Source organism: Miscanthus floridulus, chromosome 19 (assembly GCF_019320115.1).
Source record: "Miscanthus floridulus cultivar M001 chromosome 19, ASM1932011v1, whole genome shotgun sequence".
Lineage (NCBI taxonomy): Eukaryota > Viridiplantae > Streptophyta > Magnoliopsida > Poales > Poaceae > Miscanthus > Miscanthus floridulus.
In genome coordinates, this window is record NC_089598.1 from 113508405 (window position 1) to 113533808 (window position 25404).

The following is a 25404-nucleotide window of genomic DNA, read 5'->3' on the forward strand; positions in this document are numbered from 1 at the left end:
ACGCCTGCTGCAAAACCGCTTAGGCGATTCTGCCTGAATCACCTGGGGGCTTGGGGGCTATACCTGTAGGTGTGCTCGCGTGCACCCACTAACAAAACAAAAAATCCTCCCGCTAGCAACATGAAAAAACCCCCAGATGATTCAACCCAAATCACCCGGGAGCTACACCCACCTTCAAGACAAACCCCCCAGACGATTCTCCCCGAATCACCTAGGGGCTCGAGGGCTCCTGTCGGGTTCATAAACCTAGGGTCCCTCATGGACCGGCTTCCCAGCAAAGGCTTAGCCCAGCAGGCGATGTTACGAATGAGGCACAACTCCTGGGCCGGCCCAAATACCAAAATGATAGTACAGAAGGGCGATCCAATCTCCAATTGGAAGGCCTCGCTATGGAGGAACATTGCTCGCTTATGACTCTGGCCCACCTCTCTGACCGGAAGGCCTGGCCAAACACCGATTCTGACTCTGACCCATGTCTCTGACCGGGGATGCACCCCCATTTTATTCCCTCTTGTTTGTAACCCCACAGCAAACTTTGAGCACCTGGGCTCAGGAATAGAGTCACCAACCGACTCAAACTAGACATAGGGCATGTTGCCTGAACCAGTATAAACCCTGTGTCATTGAGTGCTAGGCCACATCCAATCACAACGTACAACAAAACTGGAAATATTTATATGTTGGTCACTTTCTGTACCAACACTCATTTTCTAGATCAAACACTAGGTTTACATGCCCACAAACATGTCATATGCTACCACTTGACCAATTTAAGCATAGAAGCAATAGTGGTACCTATCTCATAATCAAGTCATGATCTTCATTTGCTTTTTTTCCAAGTCCAAGCACTTGATCATCACCAAGGCATCACCATCATCAAGTCATGATCTTCATTTGCTTCACCACTTGGAGTAGTGCTACCTATCTCATAATCACTTTCATAAACTAGGTTAGCACTTAGGTTTCATCAATTCACCAAAACCAAACTAGAGCTTTCAATCTCCCCCTTTTTGTTAATTGATGACAACCCTTACATAAAGATATGAATTAAAATTTAATTGAATCCATGTTGCTTTCCCAAACATATTTACCATGTGTAAAAGGATATGGACAAGTTTCATGAACCTCAAATAGTAGCAATTGCTCCACCTACATATGTGCTAAGAGTTTGGATTGTCGCTTGCACATATGCTTAGATAAGAAATATAGGAGACAGTGTCTACCAAATGATGCTAAGGTATAAGACATGGACCTCTGAAGTGTGATACCATTCGGAGTGCACCAATATACCATCCTTAGCACAATGAGTAACTAGACATACACAAGAACTAGAATACCTCATGAGATCAACATTAGAAGCAATGGTCTAGTTTTCATAATGTGAGCATGAGTCTAGTTACTTAACCTATGCATGCTAGTTTTTCATTTCATCATTCCAACCTACAACTAGCATACACCACACAAGCATGGATATTAAAATTTAAAACTTGTGCCAGGCAAGCAAACATATGAAATGCACATTCAAATGCATCCACCATGTTTATGAGCTTGCTCCCCCCTACTTGTGTGCTCAAAATTTTAATTGATCTCCTTCCTTTGTCATATCTCTCCCCCTATGTCAAATTCTCCCCCTATCACTTATATCTTTGTTTCTCTCCCCCCTTTGTTGTCTTTTCACTATCTTTGTACAATATTTCTCCCCCTTTGTCAGTAATGACCACAAAGGTTAAAATGTAGATAGGTTGAGATTATCAATGTCAATCATTGGGGTGAGGATCATTTCCTCAAATTTGGTTCAATCTATAATACTTGTTAAAGATATTTAACTCGGTTTGATCCAAGGACAAGCTTCTCCACACCTACAAATATGGGTTATCTTGTACCATGTTGAGTTAAACAGTTGTAGCTCATTTTCTAGATCAAACACTAGGTTTACAAGACCACAAACATGTCATATGCTACCACTAGACCAATTTAAGCACAGAAGCAATAGTGGTACCATACAAACATCAAAATAATTTGATTTTCATGAATGAGTCTATCAAAATAGTTTGAAAGATGTCTAGATGCACTAAACATGTCCTTTGCAAGGATCTATGCCATGCCAATCAACTTTTACCTTAGATTGCTCAAAGGAGAGGCATGTCATATGAGTGGGGGTGCATCAACACATATTTAAGAAATTCAATATGTTCAACTCATTCCTTAGCTTGCAAAATCTTTTCTCGTCTAATGGCTTGGTGAATATATCAGCAAGTTGATCTTCGGTGCCCATACTCTCAATGCAAATGTCCCCTTTTTGTTGGTGGTCTCTTATGAAATGATGGCGGACATCAATGTGCTTTGTTTTTGCATGTTGAACTGGATTGTTGGTTAACTTGATTGCACTTATTGTCACACAGCAATGGCACTTTCTTGAATTTGATTCCAAAGTCATTCAAGGTGGACTTCATCTAAAGTATGTGTGCACAACAACTACCGGCGGATATGTATTTGGCTTCGGCGGTTGATAATGCAACACTATTTTGATTCTTTGATGACCATGAAACAAGTGATCTTCCCAACAATTGACATGTGCTTGAGGTGCTCTTCCTTTCAACCTTGCATCCTGCATAATCTGAGTTGGAGTAACCAACTAGCTCAAACTTTGCTCCTTTAGGATACCATAAACCAACATTTTGTGTATGGTTCAAGTACCTCAATATTCTCTTTGTGGCCTTCAAATGACTTTCTTTTGGTAAGGCTTGAAATCTTGCATACATGCATACACTAAACATGACATCCGGCCTTGATGAGGTCACATAGAGTATGCTTCCAATCATAGACCGATATAATTTTTGATCCACCATATTGCCACTTGCATCACTATCCAAGTTGCCATTTGTTCCCATTGGTGTACTAATGGCTTTGCTATCACTCATGCCAATCTTCTTGATCATGTCCTTGATATACTTGCCTTGACTCATAAATGTAGCATTCTTCAATTGCTTAATTTGAAGACCAAGGAAGTAACTTAACTCTCCAATCATGGACATCTCAAACTCATTAGCCATCATCTTTCCAAATTCTTCACAATAGTCTTGATCGGTTGATCCAAATATGATGTCATCAACATAGATTTACAACATGAATAAATCTTTTCTAATCTTCTTGATGAAAAGAGTGGTGTCAACCTTGCCCATCATGAACCCTTTAGAGAGTAGAAAGTCCCTCAATCTCTCATATCATGCTCTAGGTGCTTGCTTTAAGCCATACAATACGTTCTCAACTTGTACACTTGGTCGGGGTTCTTGTCATCTTCAAAACCAGGAGGTTGCTCAATATATACTTCTTAATTGATGCAACCATTGAGAAATGCACTCTTGACATCCATTTGATAGAGTTTGATGATGTTGTGGGCACAAGCATAGGCTAGCAAGATTCTAATTGCTTCCAATCTAGCAACCGGGGCATATGTTTCTCCAAAGTGAAGACCTTCAACTTGTGTATATCCTTGTGCTACCAATCTTGCTTTATTCCTTACTACTATCCCATCTTGATCTTGCTTGTTTCTAAAGGCCCATTTGATTTCAATCACATTGTGTCCCTTTGGTCTCTCTACTAATTCCCATACTTGATTTCTTGTGAAGTTATTCAATTCTTCATGCATAGCATTTACCCAATCAACATACTTCAATGCTTCATTTATCTTATTTGGTTCAATGGATGACACAAATGAGAAATGCTCACAAAATGAAGCCAATCTTGATCTAGTTTGCACACCTCTTGAAATATCACCAATGATAGTGTCCAATAGATGATTCTTTGCAATATTGGTTGGTTGAAGTATTGAAACTTGATTTCTTGCACTTGCTTGATCATTGGGTTGAGATGATGCACTAGCCACTTGATCTTGTTCATAATCATGAGAACCACTTGTACTAGCTTGATTTGTATCATCTTGCACATTTGAGTTAGAGAGCACTTGCACTTGATCATATTCATCATCATTCACTTGCCTAGGCCTCAATTCACCAACATCCATGTTCTTCATGGCATTTGAAAGTTGAATGCCTCTAACATCTTCCATGTTCTTATTCTCTTCTTGTGTACCCTTGGTTTCATCAAATTCAACATCATGAACTTCCTCAAGAGTATCACTATCCAAATTTCAAACTCTATATGCTTTGCTTGTAGTGGAATAACCAAATAGAAATCCTTCATCCCATTTCTTGTCAAACTTGCCCAATCTAGTGCCTTTCTTCAAGATATAGCATTTGCAACCAAAGACCTAAAAATATGCAATGTTAGGCTTTCTACCATTTAAGAGCTCATATGGTGTCTTCTCTTTTAATGGGTGACAATAGAGGCCATTACTACAATAGCAAGCCGTATTGATAATTTCAGCCCAAAAAGATTGACTCAAATTGTACTCACTAAGCATAGACCTTGCCATATCAATGAGTGTTCTATTCTTTCTCTCAACAAGGCTATTAGATTGTGGAGTGTACTTGGTCGAGAATTGATGTCTAATTCTAAATTCATCATACAACTCATCAATTCTAGTGTTTTTAAACTCACTACCATTGTTACTTCTAACTCTCTTGATGGTTGTTTTAAATTCATTATGAAAGCCCTTGACAAATGATTTAAATGTTGCAAATACATCACTTTTGTCCACTAGAAAGAATACCCAAGTGTATCTAGTATAATCACCCACTATCACAAAGCCATATTTGTTTCCACCGATGCTAGTGTATTGCGTTGGCCCAAACAAATCCATGTGCAATAACTCAAATGCTTTACTAGTGCTCATCATGCTTTTCTTAGGATGGGTGTTTCCAACTTGTTTTCTGGCTTGACAAGAGGTACAAAGCTTATCCTTCTCAAACACAATATCTTTCAAGCCTCTAACCAAGTCATGCTTAACCAATCTATTCAATTGTTTCATTCCAACATGACCAAGCCTTCTATGCCATAACCAACCCATGCTAGACTTAGTGAACAAACATGTAGATAATTTAGCTTCACTAGCATTGAAATCAACCAAGTATAGATTCTCATATCTAAAGCCTTTGAAGATCAAGTTAGAGCCATCTACACTTATGATCTCTACATCATCTACCCCAAATATGCATTTGAATCCGAGATCACACAATTGAGCCATGGATAGCAAATTGAAGTTCAAGCTCTCTATAAGTAACATATTGGAATTGCTTATGTCATTGGATATTGCAATCTTACCAAGTCCTTTGACCTTGCCTTTACCATTATAACCAAATGTGATACTATCATAACCATCATTGCCATTGGTGTTGATTGAGTTGAACATTCTTGCATCACCGATCATATGTTGAGTGCACCCACTATCAAGAACCCAATGCCTTCCTCTATCTTTGTAATTGACCTACAAAAGAAGATCAATTCTTTTTAGGTACCCAAACTTGCTTGGGTCCTTGAAGGTTAGTGACCAAGCTCTTTGGCACCCAAATGGCTTTCTTCTTTGAGCCCATCCATGGTATACCAATGAACTTAGCTTTCACACCATTTGTACCCTTAGTAAGCACATAGAAATAATTAATCTTAATTGATGATACATTAGCATTTTTGCTCTTGTTCTTGCATTCATGCTCTTTATGACCAACTTGCTTGCAACTAGTGCAAAACCGACCATTGTTCTTCACAAAACTAGTTTTGTGAGGAACAAAGGCCGCCTTACCTTTCTTGGGGGTATAGCCCAGTCCCTCTTTGTAGAAAGAAGCTCTTTGGCTACCCAAGCACATAAGCAAGCGGTTCTCACCACCATAGGCCTTAGCCAAGATGTGAGTGAGCTTATTTACCTCCTTCTTGAGGGTCTCATTCTCAACCATTAGTGAGGCATCACAAGTGAAACCATCACTACTAGATGAGGTGGAAGCAAAAGTGCTACAAGAAGGGTTAGTGGGAGCAACAATGATAGTCTTATGAAATGATTCATCAATTATATCACAAGTTAAGCCTACATCACATGTCTTAATATGCTTCTTCTTATTTTGCTCATCAAGCAAAGAGAAATGAGCTTTTTTAAGCTTCTTGTGAGCCTTGCCAAGTTTCTTATGGGCTTCCTCTAGCCTCTCATGAGATGCATTGAGCTCATCAAAGACTTACTTAAGGGCTTTTATTTCCTTATGCAAACTTTTGCATTCCCTTCTCTTAATGCCAAAGTGTTCTTTAGCATCATCTAGCATGTCAAGTAGTTCATCCTTAGTTGGTTCATCATCATCACTATCACTTTCATTTTTATTTTTATTATCATGTTCCTCATCACTTCCATCATCACAAGTTTGTACCTTAGTGGCCTTAGCCATGAAGCATGATGGAGTGTCGAAGAGAGAAGGCTTCTCATTGATAGCAATACTTGCAAGTGCCTTCTTCTTGGTGGTCTTGTCATCATCACTATCATCATCATCATCATCACTTGAGGAAGCATCACTATCCCAAGTGACCACTTATGAACCACCCTTCTTCTTCTTCTTGAAGGTCATCTTGTCCTTCTTCTCTTTCTTTTCCTTCTTGTCCTTCTTCTTGTTCTTCTTGTCATCATCTTTGTCACTATTGTATGGGCATTGAGCAACAAGATGATCCTTGCTTCCATAATTGAAGCACCTTCTTGACTCTTCCTTGTTCTTAGATGAAGACTTCTTTCTTCTAGTATGGTAGCCCTTCTTCATCATGAACTTGCCAAATCTCTTGACAAACAAAGCCATCTTCTCATCATCCATCTCATCAAAGCTCAAGTCTTCATCTTCACTTAATGATTCTTGCTTTGCCTTGCCCTTAGATGATGTGGCCTTGAATGCCATACTCTTCTTTTTGTCATTCTTCTTGTTGTAACACCCTAAAATTTGCTCATTTTGAAATAGAGATAAATCGATTTAATTGTTAATTTTTGTGCTCATGAGAATATAGGAAAATCATAATTTTCATTAAGTTAAAATTTATTATAAGGTTTAGAAACATGTTGGTGCAAACATGCTACTGCATATTTATTTTTATGATGCTTGGGTTTATCAAATTTTAAAAGAATTTGAATTGAAATTGAAATTGGGTTTGAAAATGTGTTTAAGAAAATAGAAAAAAAATTATTTATTCCTTTCCTTCCCTTGGGCCGGTCTAGCAACCACGAGTCCGCGCCGTCCTTCTCTCCGTGGCCCAGCAATGCGCCATCCTCTCTCCGCTAGGTCTCGCTGATCGGTGGGCCCCACATGTCAGCGTTATATTCAACAACCTTGAATCGTACCCGTGTCGGACTCTACCGTCGACTCCACGCCGCTCACGCCTCCTCCCTTGCCTTGCGCCCCAAGCTGCTCCTAGCCATAATTACCGGGTGCCCACGGCTGTACCTTCGGTTCAACCATCAACACATCTTCATGACCGGCACTGCTCACGCCTAGTGTTGATTAGGGGAGTACTCATCTACACCGTCGATACCCATCCAGTCCGAGCTGCCATCGTCCGTCTCCATGGTCGTCTATGAGTACTTCAGTCGTTTGCGCCATGCCCCATCACCTGTTTTTTGTCCGTGTTCTGCTGCTTATCTAAAGTGTCTCCTATCCTTTGCCTTTTGTGCCATGTTCCACTTTGCATGCTAGGCAGCAAGCTACCTCGTTCGAGCTGGTCTCATAGATCTGCAAGTCAAGATTCAGTAAGCCAGCATGTTACGACAAATCCGATCATCTGGCGCCATGTTCCTCTATGCCAGCGTGGAGTAATAATCAGAATCCACCAAGAACCACAACCGTGAGTGCATGATCTCTTCCTTTCTAATCAATTCACTGTTCCTTATTAGAAGAAAGTATCCATCACCTCTGTTATGTCTACAGCTTTAATCCTGCTGTTGTAGCTCTATTTCTACCCATTTTAGGTTGTGTTAGAATCACGATAACATAGTATGTGTGATAGTGTGGACGTTTAATATGTCGCATATTTTATTTAAATTTAAATATTAACTTGATTAAGGTTCATGTGTAACTAGCTTTCTAAATTAATTAAAAGCAATGTAGGGTTTTCACGTTGGCCTTTTGTAAATGAATATTAAATAGATTAATAAACTTAAATATGTTCTTATTATAATTTGTTTAGCTTAAACATGATCATATAAAACAGGTTTTTAGTTATTTATAGTTTTGGCATTAGATTTATTTAGGCTATAACTTTGTCGTTTCAACTCCGATTTGACCCATTCAACTTGCGTTAGGTTCATAATTTTATAATCTACATGTTCATACTACTGTTAGATATGTTTTCAACTTTTAAAACTTGAGGTTAGATTTAAGCTATTATTTTATTAAAGAAAATCTTGTTTAAATTATATCTTCTATGTTTTAACTCCGTTTTAGTCCATTCAAGTTACGCTAGATTCATAGCGACGAGATCTATGCATTAGTAACCATGGTTACCATGTCACTATTTCTAGAATTTCATGGTTTAAATTCTAATTTGAATAATAATTATGCAACTGGGTTTTATAAATAAAATATGATTTGTTTTACTTTAGTATTATAATTCAAACTTAAATTTGACTTAAATTATATTATCTATAAAATATCTTATATATGTTTTTATATAATTAAAACACATGAAGCTAATAGTTTTATGAGTAGATCTCTCGGTAGTTATATCTTTTCAACCGTAGCTCCAATTAGAGTACTTCTTGCGACTGTGTGATCGTAGCGATGCGTAGAATCGTGTTTCAAACTCTTTTACTTATTTTTCTATGATTGGTGTACTATTCTAATTTAGATCTATTGTTTGCTTCATGTATGGTTGTATGGATGCTTGTGTGGTGCTTTATGATTTCATCCAGTCGGTGAGATATACGTGGTGATCAAGAAGAAGAAGAAGAAGAAGAACGTTGAAGATTAAAGCTTACCGAAGGATCGGTGTTTTAAGGCAAGTATAGCATGGGATCTTTCTTGTTACCTATTCACCTTTAATCATTTAATTCATACTGCATGTGTCTACCTTGGCTACCATTAAGGATTTCCTAGTACTTTGTTACCTTGTACCTTAATTCCTAAGGGTTATTGCATTGTGTAGTATGATGCTAGTGCTCAACTAAAGCCATGATCTTGTAACTTGACTAATGGAATATGCAATAAACATTAAAAGATGCTTTTTAGCAACATGGAACAAGAGGACTAGAGCATTAGGCTATTTTATAGTGCTCTAGATTTCTCTTCCTAAGGACTTATCTGTAAGTGATCATCTGGGACTTATAGTACAACTGTAAGGGCTATATGGCTCTGGCTTTAGATCAGTATGAGGACCTTTTCTAGCTTGTTAGTGGTTACCTTTATGGTGCAAGAGGGGTGTATTTTCGGTTGGATATAGTGCAGCCTCTGTCTGTTAGTGTATAGGCTGCGCGTTATTGTGCTAGTTGGAAGGGGAACTCTACATTCGCAGGCCACAGAAACCGAGCGGCCCTAACTTGTTAGACAAACCTTTGAAAGGCTTCATAGTGGGTCAAGAGGCTGATCACCTTGGGTGAAAAGGTAAATCATGACTCAAAGTGAAAGTGTACAACCTCTATAGAGTGTAAAACTAGTATGTCAGCCAAGCTCACGATCACGAGCGGCCTTGGAATATTTATGGAATAGATGATGAACATAGATGATATTGATGATGAAAATGCTCACTAATGGTTGTTGTTTATGCTATTCATTATTCATGTTTACCTGATCATGTGTTTATGGGCTTGTGATAAACTTGTTGCCACCCAATTGCTAAAAGATGACTCATTAAAAGTTAATCGCAGTTAAACCAATGTCAGCCTTTTGAGCCTCATGAACCCCATGTTATATTTATTGAGTACGACATGTACTTACGCTTGCTTTACTTTTCAAATATTTGGATAAAAATCCCGGATGGGTATCAGATTGCTAGAGTTTGGAGGAATTAGGCTTGTGATCAACCGGTCAGTTGTTCCTGTGGAACTGGAGTCTTCACCTAAAGATCAGAGTTGTCTTTTTATTGTTTGCTATCTAAGGTTATGTTCTCTATATTAAGTTCGTTATATATTGAGCATTGTCTATTGATATTACCCTTATTTGTAGCTATATGTGAGATTTGACTTCCTAGGCTCACATATGGTGTGTATCTGGTTTTGTTCTTAAAACCAGGTGCTACAAAGTGGTATCAGAGCAATGCTGGCTATAAGATGCAAGCCTAGTAGAAACTGGTCATTCTAAGGTTTAGAAGTTGCTACAAAAACCCTTGTTCTATAAATCTTGACATTTTCTTCTCTACTGTATATCTATCCTTGATGTTTATCTCCTCCTTGGTGCTTATTTTGAAGTGCTTGTTCTTATCTTCACCCCTTGATTTGATATGCTTTTAGAACTGTCCCTCATCCCCTTCTTGCGTAATCTAAAGATGAGTCTTAGGATTGTTACCCTTAGTCCAAAAAGGACGATAGTATCGTAAGTTGAGTCAATGATTGTGTTGTGCATCTTTATTGCTTTCTTGAATTGTCATTATGTTTATGCTTAAACTGGATCTTTGTAATGATTGCAATGATCTTGTTGGGTGTTCCCATAATTTCATTTAGTTTATAGGCCCAAGGTATAAGGACTAGTGCAATAAATAGTTGGGTTATGGTTTTCTTCTGTTTCCTCTATCCTGTCTTTTAAGAGCAGTATGCACTCTTCGGCTTATAACTCTAATTTTGGATGATCATAAATCATGAGAAAATTCTGGACAATAGTAGACTTCAATATCTTTCTTTGAGCAAAAGGATCACCTTGATAGCTATTTTGGTTATGGAGATACGAAAATCACAAGGCAATGCATCTGTGTTGTTTAGAACCTGAAATAGTTTCCCTTGTGCACTATTTTCTACTACCTAAACTATAGAATTTGGAAAAGTGTTCTATAAATAAGTTGTGGAGAATTTTATAAGATTTCCAAAGGTATAAGCTACAACTTCATTGGATTAACATAATGAGAGTTACAGTTGTTTTACTGCACTGCTATTTTTCTGCTCGTGAGGAATTTCAGATTTCTTGTCCTTGACCATATACAAGAGTACCATCGGGATGTCAGAATGACTTCATACTAGTTATTTCATCTAAAATAATGTGCAAGATATGCTTGGTGTCATCTAGTTTATCTTTTCTTAAGGGGGGTAGCCAAGTTGAAGAATTTACAAGATGAAGTATCCTACGTTCTAGTTTGCACAGCGGAAGCGTGGTGGTACCCAAGGATGTGAGAGAAACTTAGAGTTTTAATGAGGTTTGATTAAAGGTTCAACGAAGGTTTATCCAAGATCATCAAGATTTTGGTAGAGCTACTGGAGAAGTTTTTAAGTTAGTTTGGATCAAGAGACCTCAGCTAAGTGTCTAAAGGAGTCCAAGAAAAGGTTGAAGTAAAACCTATGTATTAGCTTTGTTAGATTAGGACAAGAGCTTCATATCTACAATGATGCACCTTGTCAAGTTGTGGAATGTGCTCTTATACAAGGAGAAAAGTAGTAGCTTGTTCATTAAGTTAACTAAGGAAGCATGAGTTGGACTACCTAACATGTTATCTAGAGTTATCTATTGTGAAGCATGGAAGTAATATCTTCTTGGAAGAAAAAAAAGACATAAAGGAGGGTCACAAGAATATACATGACATCTTCAATCAAGTTGGTCTTGAGCTTGTGATATCCTCGTTGGAACGATATTGATTATGACTTGGAAAAGTGCTATCACCTAGAGAAGAAGAAGTCATAGCTGATGCCCTTAGCAACGGAGAATCATGCTAAGAAGGTTTAGGTGACACCAAGGACTTAGAATTGTATTCCAAGTTTGAGCAACTTGACTGGAATCATTAATGTTTTAAAGGTTGGTAGTAGAATTTCCTTCTGACCAAGGGATTCGTCAGGCTCCGTTGGAAGGTAAATATCTGAAGAAAGATAATTGATATTATGGACTAAAAAGGAAAGGTGGCCTAGTGATTGGAGTTACCAGAGTATTGTTGGAGTATCTATCAAAATCTTGGAATCAGTTTGGTAAGTTACTTGGAGTAAGGTCAACAGGTATGCAAAGTAAAGTGGGGTCCTTAACAAAAAGACGGAGCTACACAAGGAAGTAAAGAAGAATCCAAAGACAGAGTGTTCCCATCTCCTAGTTGACATCTTCTGAATCTCGTGGACGAGATTCATCTTAAGGGGGGTAGAATTGTAACACCCTAAAATTTGCTCCTTTTGAAATAGAGATAAATTGATTTAATTATTAATTTTTGTGCTCAAGAGAATATAGGAAAATCATAATTTTCATTAAGTTAAAATTTATTATAAGGTTTAGAAACATGTTGGTGCATACATGCTGCTGCATATTTATTTTTATGATGCTTGGGTTTATCAAATTTTAAAAGAATTTGAATTTAAATTGAAATTGGGTTTGAAAATGTGTTTAAGAAAATAGAAAAAAATTATGTATTCCTTTCCTTCCCTTGGGCCGGTCCAACAACCTTGAGTCTACGTTGTCCTTCTCTTCACGACACAGCAATGCACCGTCCTCTCTCCACTTGGTCTCGTTGACCGGTGGGCCCTACATGTCAGTGTTATATTTAACAACCTTGAATCATACCTGTGTCAGACTCCGCCATCAAGTCTATGGCACTCACGCCTCCTCCCTTGCCTTGCACCCCAAGCTACTCCTGGCCATAAATACTAGGTGCCCGCGGCCATACCTCCGGTCCAACCATCAACACATCTTCATGACCGGTACTGCTGACGCGTAGTGTTGATTAGGGGAGTACTCATCTACACCATAAATGCCCATCCAGTCCGAGCTGCCATTGTCTGTCTCCATGGTCATCGGTGAGTACTTCAGTCATTTGCGCCATGCCCCATCACCTGTTATCTGTCTATGTTCTGCTGCTAATCTGAAGCATCTCCTATCCTTTGCCTTTTGTGCCATGTTCCACTTCGCATGCTATCCAGCAAGCTACCTTGTTCGAGCTGGTCTAGCAAATCTGCAAGTCAAGATTTAGTAAGCCAGCATGTACCTTGATTTCTATGGGTTATTGCATTGGGTAGTATGATGCTAGTGCTCAACTAAAGCCATGATCTTGTAACTTGACTAATGGAATATGCAATAAACATTAAAAGATGCTTTTTAGCAACACGGAACAAGTGGGCTAGAGCATTGGGCTATTTTATTGTGCTCTAGATTCCTCTCCCTAAGGACTTATCTGTAAGTGATCATCCGGGACTTATAGTACAACTATGAGGGCTATATGGCTCTGGCTTTAGCTCAGTATGAGGACCTTTTCTAGCTTGTTAGTGGTTACCTTTATGGCACAAGAGGGGTGTGTTCTAGGTTGGGTATAGTGTGTCCTCTGTCCATCAGTGTATAGGTTGCGCGTTATTGTGCCTGTTGGCAGGGGAGCTCTATATTCGTAGGCCATATAAACCTAGAGGCCCTAATTTGTTAGACGAACCTTTGAAAGGCTTCATAGTGAACTCTACCAACCTTCCTTGGTAGTGGGTCAAGAGGCTGATCACCTTGGGTGAAAGGGTAAATCACGACTCACACTGAAAGTGTACAACCTCTGTAGAGTATAAAACTAGTATATCAGCCATGCTCACGGTCACGAGCGGACTTGGAACATTTATGGAATAGATGATGAACACAGATGATATTGATGATGAAAATGCTCACTAATGGTTACTGTTTATGCTATTCATTATTCATGTTTACCTGATCATGTGTTTATGGGCTTGTGACAAACTTGTTGCCACCCAATTGCTAAAAGATGACTCATTAAAAGCTAATCGCGGTTAAACCAGTGTCAGCCTTTTGAGCCTCATGAACCCTATGTTATATTTGTTGAGTACGACATGTACTTATGCTTGCTTTACTTTTCAAATATTTGGATAAAAATCCTAGATGGGTACCAGATTGCTAGAGTTTGGAGGAATTAGGCTTGTGATCAACCAATCAGTTGTCCCTGTGGAACTAGAATCTTCACCCAAAGATCAAAGTTGTCTTTCCACTGTTTGCTATCTAAGGTTATGTTCTCTATATTAAGTACATTATATATGGAGCATTGTCTATTGATATTACCCTTATTTATAGCTATATGTGAATTTGACTTCCTGGGCTCACATATGGTGTGTATCTGGTTTTGTTCTTAAAATTGGGTGCTATACTTGTCATCTTTCTTCTCCCTCTTTTCTTCCTTCTCATCATCATCTCTATAAGCATCATCGGTCATGATATCTCCCAAGATTTGGTTTGGTGTCATTGTGTCCAAACCGGTCCTCACAAGCAATGTGACCAACATGCCAAATCTTGCGGGTAAGCATTTTAAGAACTTATGAGAGAAGTCCTTGTCCTCCACCTTCTCACCAAGTGCTTTGAGATCATTGACAAGCACTTCCATCCGATGGAACATGTCTGACACACTCTCATCTTCCTTCATCTTGAAGCTAGCAAATTTCTCCTTGAGAATGTATGCCTTTGCACCCTTCATTGCCTTGGTGCCCTCGAATGATTCTTCCAACTTCTTCTAAGCCTCATGAGCCATCTCAATGTTCTTGATTTGCTCAAATGTTCTCTCATTAATTGCATCATGAATGGCACTTAGAGCAATATCATTATTTTGGAGAAACACTTCTTCGGCCACGGTGGGATTCTCTAGATCGGCAATCTCAATTTTGGTTTCTATCACCTTCCACACCCTTCTATTGATTGACTTGATATGTGTGGTCATCTTTGACTTCCAATATGGATAATTTATGCCATCAAATTAGGGTGGCTTCTTGGTATTATTGATTTGAGCCATTTTTACACTGAAGGTTGTTAAACCTCAAATCACGGTGACCACAACTCCAATACCACTTGGAAGATCCTAATGGCTAGAGGGGGGGTGAATAGCCTATAAAAAATTTCTACAACACTTAGCATACCAGTTAGACAAATATGAGGCGAAGCGGGTGTTGCCCTAGCCTACTAAAAACGCAAGACACCTACCACAATTCTAGTTTATATAGTCTCTATCCACACAATGGCTATGTCACTACACTAAGTTAGTGTTCTCTCAAAGGCTAACTAAAGAGTCACACTAACCAAACTAACAAGCTCTCATGACTAGCTACACTAAAAAGCTCGATAACTAGTTTGTGGTAATGTAAACAGAGAGAGCAAGATGGTTATACCGTTGAGTCAAGGAATGAACCAATCAATCATAAGAATGAATACCAATGAAGACCAATCACCTTAGAATCAAATGACGACACAATGATTTTTTACCGAGGTTCACTTGCTTGCCGGCAAGCTAGTCCTTGTTGTGGCGATTCACTCACTTGAAGGTTCACATGCTAATTGGCATCATACACCAAACCCTTTATAGGGTGCCACACAACCAACACAAGATGAGGATCACACAAGCCATGAGTAATTTACTAGAGTACCTGTGGGCTCTTCTCCAGGGAAAGGTCAAGAACCCATCACAATCACCATGATCAGAGTCGGAGACAATCACCAACCTTTGCTCAATGATCCTCGCTGCTCCAATCCATCTAGGTGGTGGCAACCACCAAGAGTAACAAGAGAATCTTGCAATGAAACATGAACACCAAGTGCCTTTAGATGCAAACACTCAAGCAATGCACTTGGATTCACTCCCAATCTCACAAAGATGATGAATCAATGATGGAGATGAGTGGGAGGGCTTTGGCTAAGCTCATAAGGTTGTTATATCAATGCAAATGGCTAAGAAAGAGAGCTTGAGCCAGCCATGGGCCTTAAATAGAGAGCCCCCATGAATAGAGTCGTTGGCTCCTCTATTCATTGAGAAATCAGGGCGACCAAACGCGCCGGTCAGATTGACCGAACACAGGATCCCAACATCTAGTCCTCAGATTTTTGCCACATGTCCCTTGCTTCAAATGTTGATCACCCGATTTCAATGGTCAATAGTGCACTTAAGTTGTGACCGGACGCACCACTACGCTAAGACCGGACGCGCCACCGCCTGAGTTTGGTCGTTTCTAGAGAGCTCCCTGAGCCTCTATTTTGTGACCGGATGTGTCCGCTCCTGCACGACCGAACGCAAACCAGCCAGAGTCCGGTCGTTTCCAGAGAGGTTCTAGAACCAGTTTTTTTGCGACTGGATGCATCCGATCATGCCTGACTGGACTCACCCAACGTCCGGTCACTCAACCTTTTCTCTATGCGCCGCCATGTTAGCAGGACCAAACATTGAATAGTGTTCAACTAGAGTCTGGTCATCAAAAACGAGACAGCACCACTGATCCACTACTTACCGAACGCTGCTCCTCCCGAGTCTGGTCACCACGTGACCAGCGTTTGGTCACTATTTTTCATTGACTGTCATCTCCTTCATTTCACCAACTTCTCCACCCTTGCTTAAATGTGCCAACCACCAAGTGTACCACCTTGTGCACATGTGTTAGCATATTTTCACAAATGTTTTCAAGGGTGTTAGCACTCCACTAGATCCTAAATGCATATGCAATGAGTTAGAGAATCTAGTGGCACTTTGATTACCGCATTTCAATACGAGTTTCACCCTTCTTAATAGTACGGCTATCAATCCTAAATGTGATCACACTCACTAAGTGTCTCGATCACCAAAAAGAAAAACTCCTATCAAGTTTCACCTTTGCCTTGAGTTTTTTGTTTTTCTCTTACTTCTTTTCCAAGTCCAAGCACTTGATCATCACCATGGCATCACCATCATCAAGTTATGATCTTCATTTGCTTCACCACTTGGAGTAGTGCTACCTATCTCATAATCACATTGATAAACTACGTTAGCACTTAGGGTTTTATCAATTCACCAAAACCAAACTAGAGCTTTCAATCTCCCCCTTTTTGTTAATTGATGACAACCCTTACATAAAGATATGAATTGAAATTTAATTGAATCCATGTTGCTTTCCCAAACATATTTACCATGTGTAAAAGGATATGGACAAGTTTCATGAACCACAAATAGTAGCAATTGCTCCCCCTACATATGTGCTAAGAGTTTGGATTGTCTCTTGCACATATGCTTAGATAAGAAATATAGGAGACAATGTCTACCAAATGATGCTAAGGTATAAGACATGGACCTCTGAAGCGTGATACCAATCGGAGTGCACCAATACACCATCCTTAGCACAATGAGTAACTAGACATACACAAGAACTAGAATACCCCATGAGATCAACATTAGAAGCAATGGTCTAGTTTTCATAATATGAGCATGAGTCTAGTTACTTAACCTATGCATGCTAGTTTTTCATTTCATCATTCCAACCTACAACTAGCATACACCACACAAGCATGGATATTGAAATTTAAAACTTGTGCCAGGCAAACAAACATATGAAATGCACATTCAAATGCATCCACCAAGTTTATGAACTTGCTCCCCCCTACTTGTGTGCTCAAAATTTTAATTGATCTCCTTCCTTTGTCATATCTCTCCCCCTATGTCAAATTCTCCCCCTATCACTTATATCTTTGTTTCTCTCCCCCCTTTGTTGTCTTTTCACTATCTTTGTATACTATTTCTCCCCCTTTGTCATCAAAGACCACAAAGGTTAAAATGTAGATAGGTTGAGATTATCAATGTCAATCAATGGGGTGAGGATCATTTCCTCAAATTTGGTTCAATCTATAATACTTGTCAAAGATATTTAACTCAGTTTGATCTAAGGACAAGCTTCTTCACACCTCCAAATATGGGTTATCTTGTACCATGTTGAGTTAAACACTTGTAGCTCATTTTCTAGATCAAACACTAGGTTTACAAGCCCACAAACATGTCATATGCTACCACTAGACCAATTTAAGCACAGAAGCAATAGTGGTACCATACAAACATCAAAATAATTTGATTTTCATGAATGAGTCTATCAAAATAATTTGAAAGATGTCTAGATGCACTAAACATGTCCTTTGCAAGGATCTATGCTATGCTAATCATCTTTTACCTTGGATTGCTCAAAGGAGAGGCATGTCATATGAGTGGGGGTGCATCAACACATATTTAAGAAATCCAATATGTTCAACTCAATCCTTAGCTTGCAAAACCTTTTCTCGTCTAATGGCTTGGTGAATATATCGGCAAGTTGATCTTCGGTGCCCACACTCTCAATGCAAATGTCCCCTTTTTATTGGTGGTCTCTTATGAAATGATGGCGGATATCAATGTGCTTTGTTTTTGCATGTTGAACTAGATTGTTGGTTAACTTGATTGCACTCATTGTCACACAGCAATGGCACTTTCTTGAATTTGATTCCAAAGTCATTCAAGGTGGACTTCATCTAAAGTATGTGTGCACAACAACTACCGGTGGATATGTATTTGGCTTCGGCGGTTGATAATGCAATACTATTTTGATTCTTTGATGACCATGAAACAAGTGATCTTCCCAACAATTGACATGTGCTTGAGGTGCTCTTCCTTTCAACCTTGCATCCTGCATAATCTGAGTCGGAGTAACCAACTAGCTCAAACTTTGCTCCTTTAGGATACCACAAACCAACATTTTGTGTATGGTTCAAGTACCTCAATATTCTCTTTGTGGCCTTCAAATGACTTTCTCTTGGTATGGCTTGAAATCTTGCATACATGCATACACTAAACATGACATCCGGCCTTGATGAGGTCACATAGAGTATGCTTCCAATCATAGACCGATATAATTTTTGATCCACCATATTGCCACTTGCATCACTATCCAAGTTGCCATTTGTTCCCATTGGTGTACTAATGGCTTTGCTATCACTCATGCCAATCTTCTTGATCATGTCCTTGATATACTTGCCTTGACTCATAAATGTAGCATTCTTCAATTGCTTAATTTGAAGACCAAGGAAGTAACTTAACTCTCCAATCATAGACATCTCAAACTCATTAGCCATCATCTTTCCAAATTCTTCACAATAGTCTTGATCGGTTGATCCAAATATGATGTCATCAACATAGATTTACAACACGAATAAATCTTTTCTAATCTTCTTGATGAAAAGAGTGGTGTCAACCTTGCCCATCATGAACCCTTTAGAGAGTAGAAAGTCCCTCAATCTCTCATATCATGCTCTAGGTGCTTGCTTTAAGCCATACAATACGTTCTCAACTTGTACACTTGGTCGGGGTTCTTGTCATCTTCAAAACCAGGAGGTTGCTCAACATATACTTCTTAATTGATGCAACCATTGAGAAATGCACTCTTGACATCCATTTGATAGAGTTTGATGATGTTGTGGGCACAAGCATAGGCTAGCAAGATTCTAATTGCTTCCAATCTAGCAACCGGGGCATATGTTTCTCCAAAGTGAAGACCTTCAACTTGTGTATATCCTTGTGCTACCAATCTTGCTTTATTCCTTACTACTATCCCATCTTGATCTTGCTTGTTTCTAAAGGCCCATTTGATTTCAATCACATTGTGTCCCTTTGGTCTCTCTACTAATTCCCATACTTGATTTCTTGTGAAGTTATTCAATTCTTCATGCATAGCATTTACCCAATCAACATACTTCAATGCTTCATTTATCTTATTTGGTTCAATGGATGACACAAATGAGAAATGCTTACAAAATGAAGTCAATCTTGATCTAGTTTGCACACCTCTTGAAATATCACCAATGATAGTGTCCAATAGATGATTCTTTGCAATATTGGTTGGTTGAAGTATTGAAACTTGATTTCTTGCACTTGCTTGATCATTGGGTTGAGATGATGCACTAGCCACTTGATCTTGTTCATAATCATGAGAACCACTTGTACTAGCTTGATTTGTATCATCTTGCACATTTGAGTTAGAGAGCACTTGCACTTGATCATATTCATCATCATTCACTTGCCTAGGCCTCAATTCACCAACATCTATGTTCTTCATGGCATTTGAAAGTTGAATGCCTCTAACATCTTACACGTTCTTATTCTCTTCTTGTGAACCCTTGGTTTCATCAAATTCAACATCATGAACTTCCTCAAGAGTACCACTATCGAAATTCCAAACTCTATATGCTTTGCTTATAGTGGAATAACCAAGTAGAAATCCTTCATCACATTTTTTGTTAAACTTGCCTAATCTAGTGCCTTTCTTCAAGATATAGCATTTGCAACCAAAGACCTGAAAATATGCAATGTTAGGCTTTCTACCATTCAAGAGTTCATATGGTGTCTTCTCTTTCAATGGTGACAATAGAGGCGGTTGCTACAATAGCAAGCCATGTTGATAGCTTTGGCCCAAAAAGATTGACTCACATTGTACTCACTAAGCATAGACCTTGCCACATCAATGAGTGTTCTATTCTTCCTCTCAACAAGGCCATTAGATTATGGAGTGTACTTAGTCGAGAATTGATGTCTAATTCTAAATTCATCACACAACTCATCAATTCTAGTGTTCTTGAACTCACTACCATTGTCACTTCTAACTCTCTTGATGGTTGTTTCAAATTCATTGTAAATGCCCTTGACAAATGATTTAAATGTTGCAAACACATCACTTTTGTCCACAAGAAAGAATACCCAAGTGTATCTAGTATAATCATCCACTGTCACAAAGCCATATTTATTTCCACTGATGCTAGTGTATTGTGTTGGCCCAAACAAATTCATGTGCAATAACTCAAATGCTTTACTAGTGCTCATCATGCTTTTCTTAGGATGGGTGTTTTCAACTTGTTTACCGGCTTGACAAGAGCTACAAAGCTTATCCTTCTTAAACACAACATCTTTCAAGCCTCTAACCAAGTCATGCTTAACCAATCTATTCATTTATTTCATTCCAACATGACCAAGCCATACTAGGAAGATGAACAGTAACCCAAATCCTAACCCTAACCCTATCCCTAGATCGGACCAGCTCTGAGAAGAATAGAAGAAAATCCAATACAGAGAGAAGAAGGCAAAAGGGGAAGGGCTTAGGAGGTGTCTTGAGGCTTCCCTCACCGGCCACCACTCACCGGAGTACTCCAGGAAGGGCTCCACGCCACACTAGGGCACCACCGCTAGGCCACTCGATGGCAGCATGCTCACCCGCTGGGGAGCGCGCGCGCCGATGAGGTGGCCGACGATGGTGCCATCATCCTCCGCTTCGGGCTCTCACCGGTGGCCGCTGCGCTCGTTCTCTTATGGGGCTAACAGAGAGAGAAGGGGAGAGCAAATGGCTACGATTCGGGGGTGAGCGGCACCGTCGCGCCGTTTTGTTCTGCCAAAACACGGGCTCAGCCGTTGATCTCCATCGAACGGGGCAGAAGCAGCGGGCCAGAGGCTGGCCTAGGTGGGTGCGAGCGGGAGGGTGGCTTTGCTAGCCTAGGCCCATGTTGCGGCCTAGGAAGGCGCAGTGCGCATGCAAGCATGGTGGGCCGGGCTGAAAGCAGTCTGGGAAAAGAAACAGTAAAGAATTGAGTCAATTTTTTCCTTTTCTTTTTCTAGTAAAATGGTTAATTCCTAGAAAATGATTAATGACTCAAGAAAATTAGCAAAGAGAATTTTTCCTATGGGTAAAATTCACACAATTAAGTTAATGTTTCTGCTACAATGTTAAAGTTTATTATCTTTTAATTAAATTTGAACCAATGTGAGAATTTAATTTGAAGAGCAGTTGAATTTTATTCAGTAAATTATAATATTGTTATTTTTCTGACCAACGTTGATAATAGCAATATTATAATGTTTATTCATAAGTTTTCCATGCATTAATTCTATTTCTGCCCAACGGTGATGTAGAATTAGTGTATAAGAATGTTGTATGTTTTAATTTTGACCAATGTTAAATTAAAGCATGGAATTATGATGTCATATTTTCTCACTATCTCTAACGGTGTTTTTTTAGGACTCAACTCAATGGCCTTTATCTCGCACATACCACCTCTTGAAGGGAGCAACTATAGGGTATGGTGAGAGAAGTATGAACTAGCACTTGTGCTGTCTGAAAATGACCTAGCGCTTACCTCCTCGAGTCCGACTGAGCTAGTGGACTCGGTGAGGGGAGATAATGAGACTGATGTTGATTTCACTGCTCAACAGTGAGATCATGCAGAAGTGCAGATGAAGTAAGATCTCAAACGTAAGAAATGGGACATTTCAAACCACAAGTGCTTGATAGTGGCTAAGTCCACAATTTTAGATGCAATAAGAGGGTCTATTCCAGATTGTGACACCACCATAGAGTATCTTAAGAAGGTGGTGAGTCAGTTCATTGGCTCTTCAATGGCTTATGCTAGTACTTTGATCAAGAAATTGTTCAATGAGAAATATACTGGTGGTGATATCAGAGAGCACATACTGAAGATGAGCAACACAACTTCAAAGCTAAAGCCAATGGATTTGGGGCTTAAGGATGAGTTCTTATTCATTTGGTTTTTGCTTCCTTGCCAAAGGAATATGAAACCTTTGTTGTTAATTACAACATGTAGCCCGATAAGTGGGATATAGAGAAGCTCAACGCAATATGTGTTCTAGAAGAGGAGAGGCTGAAATCCTTATAGGGTGACTCTTCTAACCTTGTGAAGGATAACAAAAAGAACTTCAACAAGAATGCCAAACCTCATGGGAAAGCCCCTTAGAATGACCACCATCAGAAGAACAACAATGCTCAAGTTGAAAAGGATCAGTGTAAATGGTGCAAGAAGCATGGACATTACCAGAGGCACTGTCTAGACTTCTTAAAGAGCCTTCTTAAGAGAGGTGAGGATTTCATTACATTCATAGATGAATCCTTGTATTTAAGTTATGCAAAATCTACTTGGTAGATTAATTCAGGTATAACTGTTCATGTTGCAAATTCATTATAGAGATTCCGTACGAGGAGAACCCTACAAAGAGGAGAAAGAAGGATTAAAGTAGTTGGAGTTGAAGCTAAAGTTGAAGTCATTGGAGATCTCTCTCTAGAATTAGATGATGGATTTAGACTTCAGCTTTTAGATATTCTTTATGTACCCTCTTTGCATAGAAACTTGATAAGTGTCTTACGACTTGACAATGATGGTTATGATTGTCATTTTGGTAATAGCAAATGTCGGTTTGTGTATAATAATAAGTGTGTTGGTCTTGCCTTTTGACAAGACAAGCTTTATTTATTATCACTTTCTAAGAATGTGAATGTTGTGGGCACTAAGAACGAGAATGTTTCCTCGTCTATGAATGCAATAAATAAGCAGAAGAGAGTGCATGATGTATGTTCAAAATTATGGCACTGTCGTTTAGGCCATATTTTGAGGGGAAGAATAGAGCGATTAATTAAAAAATCAATTCTTTCGCCTTTAGAATTTTTAGATTTAGAACAATGCATAGATTGCATAAAAGGAAAGTACGTTAAGAAAATAAAGAAAGATGCCAAACGAAGCGTAGGAATTTTAGAAATAGTTTACACAGACATCTGTGGTCCTTTTCCTATGAAGAGTGTGGATGGTTATGATTCATTTATAACATTCATAGATGATTATTCTCGTTTTGGCTATATTTATCCAATTAAGGAAAGATCGGAAGCATTGAATAAATTTAAAATATTTAAGACTGAAGTAGAAAATCAGCACAACTTAAAGATTAAGGTAGTAAGATCTGATCGTGAGGTAGAGTACTACGGTCGACACACCCCATATGGCCAAGTTCCTAGACCTTTTTCAAGGTTCTTACAGGAAAATGGCATAGTTGTCTAGTATTCTACATCGGGTGAGCCTCAGCAGAATGGAGTAGTTGAAAGGCACAACATACCTTAATGGATATGGTGAGAAGCATGATAAGTTACTCTACCCTACCGATAAGTTTATGGATGGAGGCATTAAAACCCGCCATTCATATTCTTAATCGAGTGCCAAGCTAGTCGGTGCCCAAAACACCATATGAGTTGTGGGCAAGAAAGGAACCCTCACTTAACTATTTATGTGTGTGGGGTTGTTCAGCTGAGGCAAAAGTTTTTAACCCAAACATAGGGAAGCTAGACTCCAAGACAGTCAGTTGCCATTTCATTGGCTATCTAGAAAAATCAAAAGGTTATCGCTTCTATTGTCCTCACAGACAAACAAAGTTTGTAGAAACAATGAGGATGATATGATCAGGGGGAGCATGGCAGCATGAGAAATTAGTTTTGAAAAGAAGCAGGTATACATGCCCACTCCTATGGTTTAGGAGCCATTCTTCATGCTACATGTTGTTACTGTACCAACAGTGCAAGACACTGTAGTAACAACACCTATTGTTAGTTCTCCCATGGCAACAATGAATGAACATGAGGAACCTGTCCTTTAGGATCCCCTAGAATCTATTGTCACACATGAGGGAGAGCAACAACAGCCTCATATAGAATAAGCGTCATCTAACGAGGCCCCTAGAAGGTCTCAAAGAGTCAGGAGATCAACCATTTATGATGACTACGAAGTTTATGAATGTGAGGAATTTCAAATGGAGGGTGATCCCACCTCATTTGAAGAAGCCATGAGAAACGCTCACTCATTCAAGTGGCTTGAGGCCATGGAAGATGAAATGAAATCAATGAAAACCAACGGTGTTTGGGACTTAGAAACAATTCCTAAAGAAGCCAAGATAGTAGGTTGTAAATGGGTCTACAAAACCAAACATGACTCCAAAGGGAATATAGAAAGATTCAAAGCGCGACTTGTGGTGAAAGGCTTCACGCAAAGAGAAGGTATCGATTATAATGAGACATTTTCTCTAGACTCATGTAAAGATTCTTTTAGAATCATAATGGCTCTTGTAGCACATTATGATTTAGAATTACATCAGATGGATGTAAAGATGACGTTCCTAAATGGGGATCTAGAGGAAAATGTTTACATGGCACAACCGAAAGGTTTTGTTGTGGAAGGAAAAGAACATGTGGGATGCCACCTGAAGAAATCCATTTACGGATTAAAACAAGCTTCAAGACAGTGGTATTTGAAGTTTGATAGTACAATAAGAAATTTTGGGTTTCAAGAAAATATAGATGACAATTGCGTTTATGCAAAGTTCAAGAATGGGAAATATATTTTCCTAGTCATGTATGTGGATGACATCTTGCTCGCTAGCAGTGATGTTAATCTACTACTAGAAACAAAGAAGTTCTTATCCTTGAAGTTTGATATGAAAGATCTTGGTGAAGTTTTGTTCGTCCAAGGAATAGAAATTCACCGAGATAGAGAAAAGGGGGCTTTAGGATTATTACAAAAGGCATACTTAGAAAAAGTTCTAAAGAAATACAGTATGCAAAATTATAAGTCTTCACCTACTCCCATAGTCAAGGGCGATAGATATAGAGAATTTCTATGTCTCAGGAACTAATATGAGATCGATCAAATGAAAGTGGTTCCATATAGTTCAGCTATCGGAAGTTTATAGTATGCTCAAGTGTGTACTCACCCTAACTTAGCTTTTGTTACCAGGTTACTTGGAAGATATCAAAGTAATCCAAGAATCGAACAC

At 39.0% G+C, this 25404-nt stretch overlaps 1 pseudogene; it reads left to right on the forward strand.

The window, feature by feature from the left end:
* The window catches only part of LOC136528095 (protein STRICTOSIDINE SYNTHASE-LIKE 3-like), a 53269-nt pseudogene that overhangs the window by 14199 nt on the left and 13666 nt on the right, over positions 1–25404 (forward strand).